This window comes from Lutra lutra, chromosome 10 (genome assembly GCF_902655055.1).
Source record: "Lutra lutra chromosome 10, mLutLut1.2, whole genome shotgun sequence".
Taxonomy (NCBI): domain Eukaryota; kingdom Metazoa; phylum Chordata; class Mammalia; order Carnivora; family Mustelidae; genus Lutra; species Lutra lutra.
Genome location: NC_062287.1, coordinates 1,657,869 through 1,675,830, shown reverse-complemented (window position 1 = coordinate 1,675,830; position 17,962 = coordinate 1,657,869). Strand labels below are relative to the sequence as shown.

General features: G+C 44.6%; 1 long non-coding RNA gene across 1 annotated transcript; it reads left to right on the top strand.

The window, feature by feature from the left end:
• Positions 1–4,056: 4,056 nt before the first annotated feature.
• Positions 4,057–16,811, top strand: LOC125078897 (uncharacterized). Its single transcript, XR_007121002.1, has 4 exons — positions 4,057–4,152; positions 6,760–6,854; positions 10,142–10,193; positions 16,522–16,811. It is a non-coding gene; the product is annotated as an uncharacterized LOC125078897 (long non-coding RNA).
• Positions 16,812–17,962: the final 1,151 nt, after the last annotated feature.

Below are 17,962 nucleotides of genomic sequence, written 5' to 3'. Positions count from 1 at the left end.
ATGTACACAAAAGTACTTCATTTTCTGAGAAATTGTAAATGTTACATATTTTTAATTTTGGTCCTCCTGGGTTTATTGTTGGTTTATAGAAATCCATTTGATTTTTGTGTCTCAACCTGCTAAACTGTGACTTCAGTGGCTCACTTTTTTAGTTCTTGGAGGTTTCTTTGGAGATTTCTGTTAAAGTTTGTTATGTGGACAATGGTGTCATCCACCATCTTCCTTTCTGATCTGTATGTCTCTTATTTTCTCTTAGTCTTTTCTGATCTGTATGGCATTTCTTTCTTTCTTATCCGTATACCTTTTATTTCCTTTTTGTGCATTGGCTAGAACTCCCAGCGTCATGTTAAATAAAGTAATGAGGGCTATTTCCTCACTGTGTTCCTGATCCTAGGAGGCAAAGCATTAAATTTCGCAACCTTAAGTATAATGTTACCCGCAGCATTTTTGTATTTGCTTTTTATCAAATAGAGAAAGTTTCCCTTTATTCCTAGTTTTCTAAGAGGTTTGTTTTTTTTTTTACCATTAATGGTTGTTGAATTTTGTCAAATGCTTTTGCTGCATTGATTGATGTGATCATGTGATTTTCTTTTTTAACCTATTAGTATGGTTGATTACATTGGTTGATTTTTAAATATTTAACCCACCTTGCATCCCTGGACTAAACTCCACTTAAAAATGGTGTATAATTTTTTAATGTATTGCTAAATATATCTGTTTGTTAATATTTCATTAAGGTTTTCAGCATCCATATACATGCAGGGTATTGGTTTGTGGTTTTCTTTCATTCTTTCTTGCTTTTTTTTTAAAAGGAGGGTGAGTGATATGGTATGTCTTCAGTGAGTTTTGCTGTCAGAGTAATAATAGCTTCATGCAGTAAATTGGAAAGTACTACCGCCTCTTCTTTTTTTCCAGAAGAGATTGCATAGAACAGTTATTAGTTCTTTTTTCAAACATTTGGGAGAATACTTCAGTGAAATCATCTGTGCCTAGAAATTTCTTTTATGGGAATTTCAAAGTTATGAATTCAATTTTCTTGTTACTTATAGAGCTATTCAAATTATCTATTTCCTGTTGGGTGAATTGTTTTAGTCTATGTTTTTAAGGAATTAGTACACTGCATGTATACTATCAAATTTATGCCTATGAAGTTGTTCATAGTATTCCCTGGTCATCTTTTTTATATCTGTAGGGTCTGTAGTGATATTCCCCCTTTCATTCCTGATATTGGTAAATATCTCCCCCCACGCCATTCTTCTTGCTAGAGAACTATTGATTTTATTGACCTTTTCAAAGAACCAACTCTGTTTCATTGATTTTCTCTCTTGTTCTTCCATTTTTACATTCATTGATTTCTGCTCTTATATTTGTTATTCCTTCTTTCTGCTGACTTTGAGTTCATTTTTCATTTTTTTCTAGATACTTGACATGAGAATTTGTATTATTGAGACTCTTCTTATATCTCATGTATGCTATCACTTTCCTTTGTTGCCGTGCTTTAGATGCATCCTGAAAATTGGGATGTCTTGTATTTTCATGTTCATTGATTTTTTTTTAAAGATTTTATTTATTTATTTGACAGACAGAGATCACAAGTAGGCAGAGAGGCAGGCAGAGAGAGAGGAAGGGAAGCAGGCTCCCTGCTGAGCAGAGAGCCCGATGCGGGACTCGATCCCAGGACCCTGAGATCATGACCTGAGCCGAAGGCAGCGGCTTAACCCACTGAGCCACCCAGGCGCCCCATGTTCATTGATTTTTTTTTCTTGAGACTTTTTCTTTGACCCATGGATTATTAAGCAATATGTTCTTTAGTTTCTGAGTGTTTGGAAATTTTCCTTTTATTTTTCTTGTATTGATTTGTAGTTTAACCCCACTGCAGACAGAGAATACCTTCTATATGATTTCAGTTAGCCTAAATGTGTTGAGGTTTGTTTTATCATGCAGGATGTGGTTGATCTGGGTTTAGATGTCATGAGCAATTGAAAAGACTGGATTTTGCTGCCATTAGGTGGAATCTGCTGTATCTGTCAGTAAGATCTTGGTAGGTGATGTTGAGTTTTTTACATGCTCGGTGATGTTCTATCGATTGTTGAGAGAGGGGCACTGAAGTGTCCACAGATAACTGTGAATATGTCTTTCTTTCTTCGTAGTCTGATACTTTTTGCTTCATATATTTTGTAGCTCTTTTGTTTGGTGCATACACATTTAGGATTTTATGTCTTCCTGGTAGATTTACCTTTAATCATTACACAATGTTCGTCTTTGTTGCTAGTAAATTTTTTGGTTCCAGTGTTTATTTTATCTGATATTAATGTAGCCACTTCTGTTTTTCTTTGATTAGTGCTTGCAGGACATATCATTTCTCATCCTTTTACTAGCAGTCTATGTCATTTTATTTAAAGTTGGGTGTGTTTGTGTATGTGCATGTGTTTTTAGATAGCATGATTGTTGGGTCCTGTTTTTAATACCCTCTGTCAGTCTCTGTTTCCCCTTACCTTTTGGTCCTTTTCTGCTTTTGCTCTCTGCTTTCACTTATTCTGCCTCAGACGCACAAACCTCACGGTTCTTCCTTGAACTTAACAGGTGTGCATCCCCTCAGAGCTTTTGCTCTTTCTGGTCCCTCCACCAGGAAAGGTGTTCCCCAGGCATCATCTGCTCCTTCATCTTCCTCAGGTTTACCCAAATGTCAGTGTATTTTCTCTAAGATGTTCAAGTGATGTTCAAGTCTGCCGAGTTGGGAATGGTGGCGTGGAGATGCTAGTGTTTCTCATCCACAGCTCTACTGACGTCCTGTTTGAGCTATTCCTTGTCATGGGGCTTCCTGTGTCTTGTATAATGTTCAGCATTATCCTTGGCCTGGACCTACTACATGCCCTAGCATAGAGAGCCGCCACCATTGGGCCACTTGTGACAACCAAATGGTCTCCTGACAAATGTCCCTTGGAAGGCAAACCTGCCTCATGGTGGGCACCACTGAAACAGATTTTAAGGTGTTGAGAGAGCTTGAACAAAAATTATGAGAAATGAGACAGGAAGAAAGAAAGCTCATATGTGAGACAGAAAATGAGCATGGCAGTAAATGAGCTGAGTCAGGCCTTCCTTGTATCATGACAGTTAGAAACATGGAGGGCCCTGCCGACCTAAGACAGTGCGTCTGTAGTAAACCAAGGATCAGGATTTGCACCTGCGTTATTTTATCCGCAGGCACACAGCAACGTGATTAAAGAATCACCAGTGCAGTGGATGGGCTGATCCAAGCTCGGGCCTTCTGCCTGTCAAATGCCAGTGAAACGAAAGGGTGAGGGAATGTGGGCATTACAACTCCGCAGGATTTTGCTCATGAGGAGAGGCAGAGAGAGGTATACCTCACATACCAGGCCCCACACTTTGCCGTGCTTCAGAATTGCATAGGGAGCTTTGGAAAGCACTAAGCTCAGGTCACACCCCGTACCAACGAAATCTGGATTTCTGGGGTTGGCGCCAGGCTTCCGTGGTTTGGCAGGTGTCTAGTGCAGAAGAGTTTGGAGACCTCTGGCCCTTCGCAGGAATCTCTGTACCAGCGGTCCTTAGAGCGCAGTCTTCCAAACGGCAGCCTCAGCCCCCCCTGGGGACCTGCTGCAAGGGCAGACCTTCCAGCCTCTCCCTACACAGGCTGAATCAGAAACGGAGGATAAAGCTCAGCTGCTTTATTTTAGCAAGACCTTGGGGCTAACATGCACTCCGTTTTGAGGATCACTGTTCTTTTTAAAAAACGGCTTTGGGGGATGTGTTGAAGAAATTGTTTAGAAGCAGTCCAGCCTCTTCCTGTCCCAGTGGCGTGTGGAATGAACGTGGAAAAGCACATGCCCTTTGGACGCTGTCGCTGACGCCCACGTGAGCCTGCAGCCTAATGTACAGAACAGCCAGAGAGACGGGGGATGGGCTGGGCTGTCCCTTTGGTGCCACACACACAAGAGGCCATTCTTCAGTGTGTACGTCAGACATACAGTTTTTGTTTTCTGTTCCTATACGAAAGACGGCTGTATTGTCCTTCCCAGGGACAGGAAACGCTAAGTAGGAAATGTTTCGCATTTTATCTGTATCACCTCACAGAGCCCCCATTCATTGTTCAGATTTTGTTGCCAAATCCCACAGGACTGTCAGCTGGCCCAGGTGTGGAAGGCACAACACTGAGCCTCCGTTCTCAGGCTTTGGGGTGATCATGTGTGCATTGCCTGCTACCTTGTTTGGGGTGTCCTGGTCCTGTGTCTCTTTCTGGTCCACATTTGTGCTGGTGTGTGTGTGTTGAGGGGCAGCGACGGTTTTCTTAGAGAATCCTGAGGTTCTCTAATTTGCATGAGATACAATACAGCCCGACCGTTTTTCCTGCCTTTAATTATTTCCTTATTTGCCTGGGTTGGAACTCTTCTCCCGAGTTTCACGAGCATCCTTCCTCCCTTTCCTGTGGGGGGAATTCCTCGCATAGCCTTTTCATCGGCAATCACCCAAGACTGCCAAGAAATGACTTTCAGTAGACAGCAGCAGAATCTGTGAATACAAATCAATACAGGGGTTTATCAAACAGCATCCAGAGACCAGTTTCCGCCTGAGAAGAAAAGTATCAATTAATGAAGAATCTGAGTTTAAAATTCAGTTGATGAGAGAATTATTTACTTATGCAGATGTATGGCCAGGGAGAGAAATAACATTATATAAACTGGGTTAATGAAACAAAAAAAGGGGGGGGGGAGAATGGTTCACTTCTCCAAATATAAAAATGAAAAAGTAGGAAAAGAAAAATGCATTTCCTTAAATTTCTTCTTTGTCCATTGTGTTTGGCTTCTGGGCATCACGCGGCCTTTTCGTTAGAGATGAATCTCCAGAGAGGGTCTGATTTGCACTGACTAATTCGGCCCCTACGTGTACCCTGCGAGCACGTCGACTGCTAACACACTGCAGAGTGACATCTCTGAACAGAATATTTTCCCAGAGCTCTGCGCCACCCACAAGTAGGAACCCAGAAGGATTTAAAAACCATCTCTGAAACAACCACACAAGATACTTCAATCTATCTTTTCTAGAGCGATACAGTTCTTAGCCTTTCTGGGTTGGTCTGAAAGAGTCACAGAGCTTCTTAGGGACAGTTTTTATGTGTTTAGCATTTGGCTCCCATGGAAACCACGGTGCTTACTATGGGAACTGGGAAGTGTTCTAAGTGTTATATAAATCTGATTCATTTTATCCTCGTGTAGGTCCTATGAGGGTGGGTATATTTTTTTAAGAGGGAGAGAGAGTTTGGGGGGGCAGAGGGGAAGAGAGACTCTCAAGCAGGCTCCCTGCTGAGCACAGAACCCAACACAGGGCTCAATCTCAGGACCCCGAGATCATGACCTGAGCGGAAATCAAGAGTTGGGCCCTTAACTGACTGAGCCACCCAGGCACCCGGGTACTTACATGATTTTTAAACTCATTTTACATGTGAGGAAAGTGAGTTACAGAGATGAGGTAGCCAAGGCCACCCAACTAGAGAATGAAAGAGCTGGGATTTGAACTCAGGAAATACGGCTTCGGAGTTTATGTGCTAGACCATGCTGCTGTGCTGTCCTTTCCACTCATACACGAAACAGTCTACAACTCTATTAGCACATTTCAGTCACCTCCTTTAAATACATACACCTGTGAGGGGCGCCTGATGGGCTCAGTGGATTAAAGCCTCTGCCTTCGGCTCAGGTCATGATCTCAGGGTCCTGGAATCGAGCCCCACATCAGGCTCTCTGCTCAGCTCTCTGCTCTCTCTCTCTGCCTGCCCCTCTGCCTACTTGTGATCTCTCTCTGTCAAATAAATAAACAACATCTTTTTAAAAAATGAAAAAAAATACATACACCTGTGAACGGTGGTCGACCATGCGCAGCTCTGAGAGACAGAGAGGCAGCATCCCGAAGGGACTGAAGGAAAATCCATACATGGTGAAAACTAGCAATACCTGGGTTGTGTGCTGTTTTGCGTAGCTTCATAGACCTCGCCTTTCCCAACACTGGCTCGAGCCGACGCCCCCAAAGCCTGGAGACACTATTATTAGAATTTCTTAAACAGAATGCAGCACTTATATACTTTGGCCTTCGGTACAGTTTTAATGAGCTTGACCACCAGGTTTTTAATTCCACAGCACTGGTTAATAGCCTTGATTTTGACCTCAAAATGCCTCGGTTCCATCCCAACCACAGCTAGCTGTTGACCTCTGTCCTCTTACTTGGGTTAACTAACTTACCGAAATCTGATTTCTCAGGTATAAAAGGTCCGTGGAGAACTTACTGCACGTACTCAGAGGATGAAATAAGATGTAACGTGTGCTGAGCTCCTTGGTCTGTTGGACATGCTGAGGCCCCCCACCGTGGTGGCTGCTGGGGGTCCTGCAGGTGGGGGCAACAGTGGCAGCAATGAGGGGCCAATGAAAATGCTAGATGACCGTCAATAGCCAAGGAGCCTCACAGTCAAATGTCAAGGTCAATGATTACATTGGCTTGGAGCTTAGACATAGTCTTCAGAAACTCACACAGCTTTGGAAATATTAATAAAGGCTTTTTAGTGGTGCCATTTTACAAACTGGCAAACAGAAGTTTGGGGGAGGTACAAGGATCAGTTTTTGACAAGTCACGCAGAAGATAAAAATTTCTCTCTGTGCCCTCAAACACAGGGAAGACACACATTGTTCTCATGCCCCATAATTGCCAGAGCGACAGCTCCAACCACTGTTCACTTCCTTCACATTATCCCCTCAGGTGCCGTGTCATCCCAGTTCTTCCATCATCTCCTGGCATGACTTTGTGGAACGCCGATCAAGGCCACGTAGAAAAGGCAGAGAGGACCGTATCAGGTCAGTCTGCAGGCTGGAAACGAAATGACCAGTACCATTTATTACCAATCAAAAATGTATTTGCACAGAAGATAGACTGGCAGGAATTATTCAAGTACAAAACCTCAGTCGAGTTAAGAATGAAATCATTGCTGATCAGACACATCAGTCACTTTTGCAATGATAAGAGTTCCTTTAAAAATTCCCTCATCTTCATGATTATGTAAAAGACATGCTTTTTAGAAATAATCTTTATTAATGAGCCATAAATACAGTCTTCTCACTGCCTGCTGCAGAATTTGGTAAAGAGATTCTGGTGAAAAAAGATTCAGAAACATGAACGGGCTCTTTAAAACCCTCATTATAGATGTGTTGTGGTTAAATCTTTATTACGCCAGCGTTTATGAGAGGGGCCCCTGCGTCAGCACCCACAAAATCTGCCCCCGTGGCTTCCTTCCTTTTGCAATCATCAACACGATTGTTTAAAGAGAAAGCTACTGATGTGAGCTGATCGTGGAGAACCCAACAATCCCATCCATTAGTGTGATGGGATTTTATTTTAAAAATTGTTTAATAGGCAGGGAAAGGAGACAATTTTGCAGTAAAGGCCAGGCGCTTAGCAGAGTGGAAAGGATGATTATCAGTCCTAAGAAGCGGTTGGGTAGACTTTGGCTGGAAATAATGAATGTTTCCTCCCTGGAGCATGTGGGAAAGTGCATTTCTCAGGTTGGAAGGAGGGTCCCTTTGCTCCCAGATTCTTTATTTGTTCCATGGAAGACATAAAGTGTAATCCTTGTGCACACACTTACCTTGAACCTCATGCCAGGACTCACCTCCTACTAGGCCAGGGATGGCCTTGAACGTCACAGGATGGGAAATTCTATTGGAGTGACAACTGGGCTGGGCCTGACGGTCTGGGTCCTCGCCATGCCCTCCGTTTACTGCTGTCCGATGTAGGCAGGCTGGGAGGTATGAAGGCCTCTCCACAGCACATGTGTTATTACGGCAGACAGAGACAGTATGGACAGAAGAGGTCACGGAGCTGGTTCTAAAAATCTTCATGATGAGAAAAGAATTTGAGCTGAATCTGAGCAGTCGGTGTAACTTAGAGTCACTGATTTGGAATTTGTGTTCAATGAGAATACTTCGGAATGAAAATCTCACAATGTGGGACAAGCCTGGAGAAAGAGATGATCAGGAGCATTGCCCGTGTCAGATGTTCTGCTTTCTGTCTCGGTTGTTGTTCCCAGCGTGTGTTAGCTGCTGAGGAAAGCCCACTATTTACAGCCGTTTTTATGGGCAAACTTGAACAAAATCAACTTGCCTTCAACTCCAGGCATTTCCCAAATATGGCTTATTGAAGGCCATCAAGAAGGCATTCCTAGAGTCTGGGCTCCGAATGTCCCTTCTAGGAAGACCAATAGTTCTTATTCATTTAGCTTTGGGTCTGTCTTTTCAGCAAGGCGTAGGAGTAATGAAGTCTTGGATGGTCCCATGCCCACCTTTCTGCATCTCAACCCCACCCGGGGCCATTCAGAAATCAGTTTCTTCAGAAATACATAGGCTGGGGAACAGGTAGGAATGTGACATGTAGAGTGAGATAAATGATTTAAGATTAAGCCTTCAGATAGCAAGAGGCTGAGGAAGGTCTTGTATTTGACAGCATTCACTGTACGGTGAAGTCCAGAGTAGGAACTCAGGACACACGGCTCTCCGCGCTCGTGGCTGCCTTGTCGGTCTGCGTGCTGTGCACCCGTGGGCAGATCTGTTTGTTACTGGATGCATGGAGGTGTTTTCCAATGAACCGTAGCGGTCACCGTGCTTTATTTTTCTACTCTATTTTCTGCCGCTGTACGTGTTTGCAACACTGGGTTAGCCCTGAAGCCACTTGAACTTGGAAGCTTCAGTTAAAGAGTCGGCGAACCCCAGATGGTTTCACCAGCAAGTTTCACGGACATTTAAGGAAGGAAGAAATAAGAGCAGCGAACACAAATTCTCCCATGAAATCAAGAAAGAATGAATACTAAGCAGTACATATTATGAATTGCCATAACTTCGTAAGGGAGAATCCGGGAAAGAGGAGATACAGGCCAATCTCACCCATGAATGCAGATGCAAAAATGAAAATCAAAGTATTAGCAAGTTGAATTCAGCAGTGTGTAAGTACACTGAGTCATGGTCAGGTGGGATTTAGTCTAGAAAGGCAAAGTTGTTGTAATAGTCAAAAACCCATCGATGTGGTGAGTCACATAAATAAAAAAAAGGAGAAGTATATGATCATCTTAATGGGCACCAAAAAGCAAGCATCTAATTAAATGCAACATCTCTTTAATGTAAAGCCTTTTAATGAATGAGTAGTAGGAGGGTTAGTCGTTAACCTGGTAGAAATGTTATCTACAAAAAACCACAGCAGACTCATACTTAATGGGGAAGCACGGACACGTTTTCCTTCGCAATCAGGCCATTATGCCCATGCTGCCTCTCACAGCTGGGTGCAGTGGCATCCAGATAACCCAACAAAATGATGAGTGAATCGAAAGATAGAAAAGAATGCACACTTCAAACACATAAAGTTCGAAAATAGGTAAGGCAAAAATGTTTAAATATTTGAATGGTAATTGACAAAGAAAACCTGGGAACCAAGTCAGAGGAGTGAGGAAAAAGGAGGTGTCCTAGCGGGTAAGGACCACGGGGACTTTGGAGGGGGGGGATGCGGTTCTCAGCTCTTGGCAATTCTCCCCTTCGGGACCTGACTGGTGGTTGTGTGAGTATCCAGGGGCGGAATAATTCATTAATCGGCACATTCCTATTTTATTCAATTTCTTTATAATATTGGGTTACCCAGTCCTGTTAAAAGCAGAAAAATGTCTGTGAAGAACCTGGATAATACACCAGCAATCATTTGCTCCAATGAGAAAACCACTGGGTTTGCAGAAATCATGGGTAATGGAAAGCAAGAGTTCTCCTTCTTGGTACAACTGACATTTGGGGATAAATACGTGGCCAGTTCCTTGTGTGGAAGGCTGTGCTGTGTGTTACAAGATGCTGGGCACCGTCTCCAGCGTCTACCCACCACATGCTGCATCACCCACTCCCCACTTTGTGACAACCAGTGGAGAGCCACTGCCTTGAAGGAACTAGCACATGGAGGCATTGTGCTCTGGTAACACGTTTGTTAGAGTAGCCCTCACTGAGTTCATTTTCCGGAGGTTTCTGTAACCTTACACATTCATCATTCTGCTCCAACTTTCCCTCATAGTTTATTTTAAAACCCCCTGAGATTAATTTCTCTGTAACTTGTTTTTCAGATATGTGGACCCATGTGGCTTGAGGAGCAGTCCAATTTCTCTCATAATTATTGTTAAGTATTATGTTGCAAGTTTTGCCCAAGAGGAGCTATTTTAGAATGGAATGCTGTGACAGCACGAACCAACCGGTATCAGATACTCTAATCTCAGTTTTTATGAAACGGGCAGATTGGCAGAAAACCCCAGGGGTTCACCCACCATGAATTATGGGGAGGAATGCAGAAGCAGGGCAACTTCTCCTCCATCAGTGGAAGCCTGCCCCCTCCCCCAGGCCCCTTTCTCGCTGGTCCCACCAGTCACCTACCGCCACACCTTCTCTTACTTCCACAGGTTTTGGCAGGCATAACTCAGCCAGTGATTTCAATTATACTTTCAAGTGAGCCACATCAAGAACTGAAAATATAGGGTAAAAACCACACTCTACAGTGGCATTTTCATTGTTTTATTTTAAGTCATGACCAGTAACTGGAATCTATATACTTCACTGAACTTTTGAAAGCAAGCTCATTTACAGCACATTCAGTCTGCATTTTTGGGAAAACGAGTAACCAATTTTGCTAACTCTGGTGTATTTTAATTGGCTGGCAATTTCCAAACCCATCTGTGGGACAAACAATGATAAGCCACCCCCAGCTTTTCAAAGAGACAAACAGAATGTCAATTTGACTGAACGTATTTCTTGTTCTTTGAGATGAAACCAAGACCAGTCCTCCCACACTTGAGGGTAGATTTTGTCTTGAGTTTACGCCCTCCCATGGGGTCTCTGTCCTCCGCTCCTCTCTGCTTCTCCTTCCACAAGCACAGTCACTGGGGTCAGCATGAGCTGCTTGACTGGTGGACCAGGCTGGGTGGTTCCAACAGCTGGGGCTTTCGTAGGCTTGAGGCGTCTTAATGGCCAGTCGCCTGTCCGGTCACTTCCAGGCCCATCTGCTCACGGGGCTAGCTGCCATCTTTGGGATATGCGGCCATCCTGCTTCTCTCCTGAGTGGCCAGACCCCGCTTCTCTAGCTGTTGAAGCCCCACGTTCCTCCCAGTCTTCCTTCTCTTCTGTGTAGAGGTCAGGACCCAATGAGACTTCTAAATCACGTGTCTGGGTCTTCCCTGGTATTCCCAGACTCTTTCCCTGTTTCTCAGTTCGCTACTTTTCCACCACCATATTCCAAGAGAGTGATTTAGGCCATAGTAATAATTGACCCTCGCAGAGCATACATGTTCTACGCACTTCAATCTTTGCGACAACCCTGTGATGTACATTCTCTTGGGATCACCGTTTTACAGATGAGGAAACTGAGGCACAAATGAGTTCAGTACATTGTCTAAGGACACACAACTGAGATGGGGTGGGGCCCCTTTCCAGCCCAGGATATCTAGCTGTAAGAGCAGTTTTTGAGAACCAGCAGCTGGTACAAGCGCCCCCCCAAACTCCTGGGGTCCTCCATCTGCATTTCCATGCACCCCTGCTGTTACTGCTGTCTCTGTCCTTGTCTTTCAAGCCCTAATATCTTGTGATTCCCTGGAGGGATGGACCTTGTCAGCAGAATCTTGGTGTCCCTCCCTTAGGGACTCACAAGATGATGAAAGATGTTTTTGCCACTTACCAAAATATTTTTTTAATTGCTTCGAAGTACTGGCGTATTAAAAACTCAGTTTATGTCAAGATGCTCTCAAATCTGGGTAAGATTTGGCCAATGAATGTTTGGGGCCCTAATGAGTTCTTCTCTCCTCTTCCTGTGTTCAGGTCATTCAGGACACATCATTCTCTTTTCTCTGTTTTCTCCTCTAACTCCTCCCACCCCTGCTTTTTTTTTTTTTCCTTTCTTTTTCGTCCTGGAGTATTTTCTCAATTGATTTCAAATGCTGACGACATCAACACCAGGACATGAATGACTGGGTACGAGGTTTTCCTACAGTACATCTCAGAGGTTCTTTATGTGCGAGAGGGGGAGGGGGAGGGCCTGGGCGATCCATAGGAAAACAAATGTAAGAAATTTGGCATTAAGGAAATAAAAATAGATTCATATACAGAAGCCACTGACAAGCCTGGAGCGAGGACGCAGCTGATGTGTGCTCCAAGTCCTCAGGAGGGGGACACCGCCTGCAGAACCCCGTGCCTGCCTGACACCAGACTCCGGCAGCCAGCGCCGACAGTCACTCCGTGAGGACTAAACATAGATTCAAACTAAAGGTTTCATTTCTGGAGCCACAGAGCCTGGGGTTTGAATTTTGCTTCTATCATGAAATAACTGTAGGATGTTGGGCAAGTCCCTGACCTGTCTTAGAAATAATCACACTTGTGTCTTAGGATTTTTTAAACAGATGTGTGCCTGAATGACCCAGGCAATGATTTTTAAATTTTTATTTTTTTGTCTTTTATGTTATTTGTTTTTACATGATTGTTTTTATTAACTGTGCAAGTACCCAAAACAGAGAGCTGTGTGTGCCCACGAAAACAAGGGCTCAGAGGGGAACGTGGGTTCCTAAATCTTCCTTGACACATCAATTCTTATGATGACTGAGCTGGGAGAGAGCTGCCCTGTTATGGCTAGCTTAGGTCAACACGTCTGGGCTAGTCATGGTTGCTAAGAGCCAAGAACAACAGAGAACTCACCATCAAGGCCCCACAGTCCTTGGTTCCAGACAAGCCCCCCCCCCACACACACACAACCCAGAGATTATGCTGTTGACTAGTCTTGACCTGGAGCCATTACAAAGAATCAGTAAAACTGCTTTGGTGGGCTTGCTGTGATTCAAGACTTTTCATGAGTTGCTTTTGAAGGTGTTTTCAAGGTAAGCACCGAGTGGGAAGTAGATGTCACTCCCCCGAAGACGGAAAAGGGACCATTGTGTGTCTGCAGTCAGTTCTCTGTGAACTCACGAAGCTCATTTGCAGTAATGCTTCTCACTTCCAAGAGTCTTCTCATTTCCTCATTCACTGCATTTTATCCTTGAGTCATCCGAGTGTGCAATCTTCACTAAACATACGAGATACCAAGATACCGGGGAGAGAGATGGGGAAAGCGCACATCATTTTCGACCATGGAGGAGGAGATCAGACTCTGGTGATGAGGAACCACATCTCAGGGTCCCGCCAAAAGGCAGCAAGCTCGCATCGTGACGGAAAGTCTCCGTAGACTCCTGGTCATTTTATTTTATTTTTTTATATAATGATTTTTTTTAAAGATTTTATTTATTTATTTGACAGAGATCACAAGTAGGCAGAGAAGTAGGCAGAGAGAGAGAGGAGGAAGCAGGCTCCCCGCCAAGCAGAGAGCCCGGTGTGGGGCTCGATCCCAGGACCCTGGGACCATGACCTGAGCCGAAGGCAGAGGCCCTAACCCACTGAGCCACCCAGGCGCCCCCTGTCATTTTATTTTAAGGCTGGTGAGACTCATCTGTTTTTAGGTAGAAAGACACAGATTGTAATGCCCTATTTCAAGACACTACTGATTAATAAAAATACTTGTTTTTAGAGCTGTAAAGCAGAGTCTTCCTCTGTGCATTAGACAAGTCCCATGTCTCAATGTTGTAAGAGTGCATCTTAGTCCATTCAGGCGGCTCTAACAAAATGCCACAGACCCTCATTGCTCATGGCCCTGGAGGCTGGAAGTCCATGATCAGGGCACCAGCACGGCCGAGCTCTGGGGAAGCCCCTCTTTTCAGGTGCAGACTGCTGACTTGCTGCCATGTCCTCACATAGTGGAAGGGACAAAGTAGCTCTCTGGGGTCTCCATGAAAGGCGGGACCTTCATGATCTGATCATATTCCCTAAAGCCCCATCACCTTTGCAGTTAGAATTTCAACATAAGAATTTTGGAGACACACAAACAGATCCTGGCATGGTGTGGAGCTGAACCAGAGCAAGCAGGAATGACTCAGCCTGGCCAGTTGTTCCCTGAGAAGAGCCACTGGGGAAACCCTGGCATTCCTGGCAGTGTAGACCCGCAGAACCTACCTAGCACAGAACCTCAAGAGGAGAGAAAGTCGTTCATATCTTTGAGTCTAATGGCAACAGGCAGAAGACGGATACTGTGAGATCCTAAGAGCAATGAAAAAAATTGTAGAGGATAATTGACTCCATCGTGAGTTCAATTTACCCCCTAATCCACAGGTCAGCAAACTTTTTCTGCAAAGGGTCAGAGAGTAAGTGTTTAAGTCTTTGAGGAGCATTTCATTTCTCTTGCAACAATTCCACTCTACCATTATACTGCAAAAGGAGCCAAATGCCACAAAGGGAATGAAGGTGACTGTGTTTCAATGGAAATTTAATTACAGACACTGAAATTTAAGACTCATACAGTTTGCATGTGTCAAGAAATATCCTTACCACAAACAAAACTGAAAAATCAATTATAAGAAATATTATGAGCAACTCTACGCCAACAAATCAGGCAACTGGAAGAAATGGATGCATTCCTAGAAACACATAAACTACCAAAACCGAGACAGGAAGGAATAGAAAACCTGAGTGGACCCATAACCAGCAAGGAAATTGATGCAGTCATCAAAATCCTCCAACAAACAAGAGTCCAGGGCTGGATGGATTCCCAGGGGAATTCTACCAAACATTTAAAGAAGATTTTGTACCTATTCTCCTGAAGCTGTTTCAAAAAATAGAAATGGAAGGACAATCTCCAAACTCTTTTTATGAGGCCAGCATTACCTTGATCCCAAAACCAAAGACCCCACCAAAAAGGAGAATTACAGACCAATATTCCTGATGAACATGGATGCAAAAATTATCGCCAAGACACTAGCCAATAGGATCCAACAGTACATTGAAAGGATTATACACCACTACCGGGTGGGATTTATCTTTGGGATACACGGGTGGTTCAGTATTCACAAAGCAATCAATGTGATCTACCACCTTAATGAAAGAAAGGACAGGAACCATATGATCCCCTCAATTGATACAGAAAAATCATTTGACAAAATACAGCATCATTTCTTGATTAAAACTCTCTGCATTGTAGGGAGAGAGGTAACATACCTCAACATTATAACAGTCATCTATGAAAAACCTACAGCAAATATCATTCACAATGGGGAAAAATTGAGAGCTTTCCCCCAAGGTCAGGAGTACAATGGGGATGTCCACTCTCACCACTGTGGCAGGATATAAAATGAATACATAGAAATCAGTTGCATTTATTTATATACACTAACAATGAGACAGAAGAAAGAGAAGTTAAGGAATTGATCCCATTTACAATTGAACCAAAAACTAAAGGTATCTAGGAATCAACCTAACCAAAGAGGTAAAGGACCTGTAGTCTGAAAACTATAGATTACTCACGAAAGAAACGGAGGAAGACAAAGAAATGGGAAAGCATTCCATGTCCATGGATTGGAAGAATGAATATTGTGAAGATGTCTATGCTCCCCAAAGCAACCTACACATTCCCTGTAGTCCCTTTCAAAATCCCATCAAAGCATAAGAGACTCGTAATCATAGGAAACAAACTGAGGGTTCCTGGAGGGGAAGGGTTGGGGGGAGGGGGTAACTGGGGGATGGGCATGAAGGAGGCCATGTGATGTGATGAGCACTGGGTGTTAGGTAAGACTGATGAAACGCTGACCTCTGCCTCTGAAACTAATAATAATACTGTATGGTAATTAATTGAAATAAAATAAAATAAAAGGCAGCTGTCACTCATTCCTTCTTTGATCCACTGATGCCTCGCCAGTGAAGCTGCTAGACGAGCCGGTGTCAACCCCCTTGTTTACAGACCGGAGAATGAAGAGATGTGACTGATGGCAACGCATGGCGAACCTGTGTCTGGTGACACTGAGGCTGTTGCTCTTCAGATGCCGGAAGCCAGATGGCCTTGGGCACAGGGCGGGGCTGGCGGAACCGAGGAGGGGAGTGGACGCTGATATTTATTGAGCAATGGTAGTAAGGCCAGGCGCTGTGCTAAGTGCTTTTCTTGTAATGATCATATTTGATCCTTCCAGCACCCTGGGGGCCCATACATATTATCCGTGTTAGAGATAAGAAACCGCGTGGCAGATTGCCCAAGCCTGCCGAGCCGACCCGCGGGTATGAGCAGAAGGGAGGAGGACGAGTCTTACTAGTGCTGAGACCTGTTTCTTGCCGGTTTGTTTCCGCTCGTTGTAAAACATAACTCCCGGGGCAAGACGGTCACAGCACTGGCTGAATGCAAAACCTGGGTTTCTCTGCAGACAAGGCAGAAGTCATGGGTAATTTAACACATCCGTGGGTGCATCCGATGGTGAATACTAGCTCTCTGGTGAGACAAACAGAAATATCCACGCCTAAATAGGGTTCGGACCCAACGTCACGCGGTGAAATCATCGCCGCTTGTAAAATGTCTTCTGTGCTACACGCAGGCTGGCCTAATTTTCTTGACTTTTTTCAGGCTTCCTGAGAAATAACAGGGAAAGGCGCACTCCCCAGCGGAGACGAGAGGTCCTGGAGGATGAGGATGTCGGTAAACACGAAACGCACCAGTAGTGCTTGCGGCTGCCTCCACCGGGTAGAGCCAGGGAACGAGTAAAGCAAGTGGTTCCTCCAGAAGCAGCCCCCAGGCTCGGGGAGATCACAGCGGGAAAGCAGCACCCCGGAGTCTTATCCTTCCTCTGCACCTGCCAGCCTGGTTTCCTGCCTGCTCCCTCCCTCTCCCCAACTCACCTTCCCCCAGCTAACTACCTTCTCTGAGGAACAACTAAATCTTCTCAGATAAACGTGGCTAGGAAGACCTGCTTCATTGCTGTCCATTACCCATTTCTGCACAAAGCATGACTAGACATGGCAAGTTCACCCACCAGATTCCTCCCTCCTGCACACACGCACACGCACACACCACCCAATGGACAGGAACCATGCTTGAAGTTTGTGCCTCCAACAATTACCCATATAACCATCATATTCTAGAGTAACCGTAAGAATAATTACTGCCCTTTGTTGAAGGTCTGGTCTACATAGGTGCTATTTGCGGGGGGAGGTGGAGCTGGGGGACAGGGACCCCCAGCCCGTGGCCTTAGGGCCATTCAGGGTCTCTCCAGAGCTGCTCCCAGAGGCTGCTCGGAATCAGTCGCAGAGTATGAACTGAGGACCGAGCTGAGACCTGACCCACTCCAGTCCCACCACCTGAGCATTTGCCGACAGAGGTCCAATGCCCCGCAGGGCAGGCTGAGTACTGATTTACCAGCTCCCCAGGCGTCCCCGGGAGAAGGGAAGAGAAGTTTGGATTTCTCCACTTTGTACCATCTGCTATTGGGTCTCTCTTCATCTAAAACCTTCCCCTGCAAACACCATCCACCTTTCACTCATTCCCGCTCAGCCATTGTGGTCAAACTCTTGCCCTAGGAGAGTCGCTGTCCCTTGAGCAGTGAACACCACAGGAGACCATTCACTGGAGAGAGAGAACACTGCTGGAGACCCAGCTTAGCCGGTTGAGCAGCTTCCCTCCAGTGCATGAATGCACACCTGTGGTGACTGCTACCTGGCCTTCCTCCCTTACTCTCCCAGGGGCTCGCTTTGCCACTCTCCTCCGTGGTCACCTGAACACAGAGATGATCTATGTACGCCTGCCTGCCTACCTTCACTCAGTTGCTACCCAGACTCATAGTTTAAGGAGAACAAAGAGAATTGCTTTCTCTCCAGGTCTTTGCAGACTTTGAGAATATAGTTCCCAAACAAAATTTCCAAGGATAATTGCAAGGCTGGCATACATTAAATTTTTTGATTCTGTAAATGAGAAAACAAACATGGCCATAGTGACAGAATCAGAAAATTTTGTGCAGTTGATTTTAAAACTATACTTCTACAATTTTTTTTAAAGATTTTTTTTTTTTATT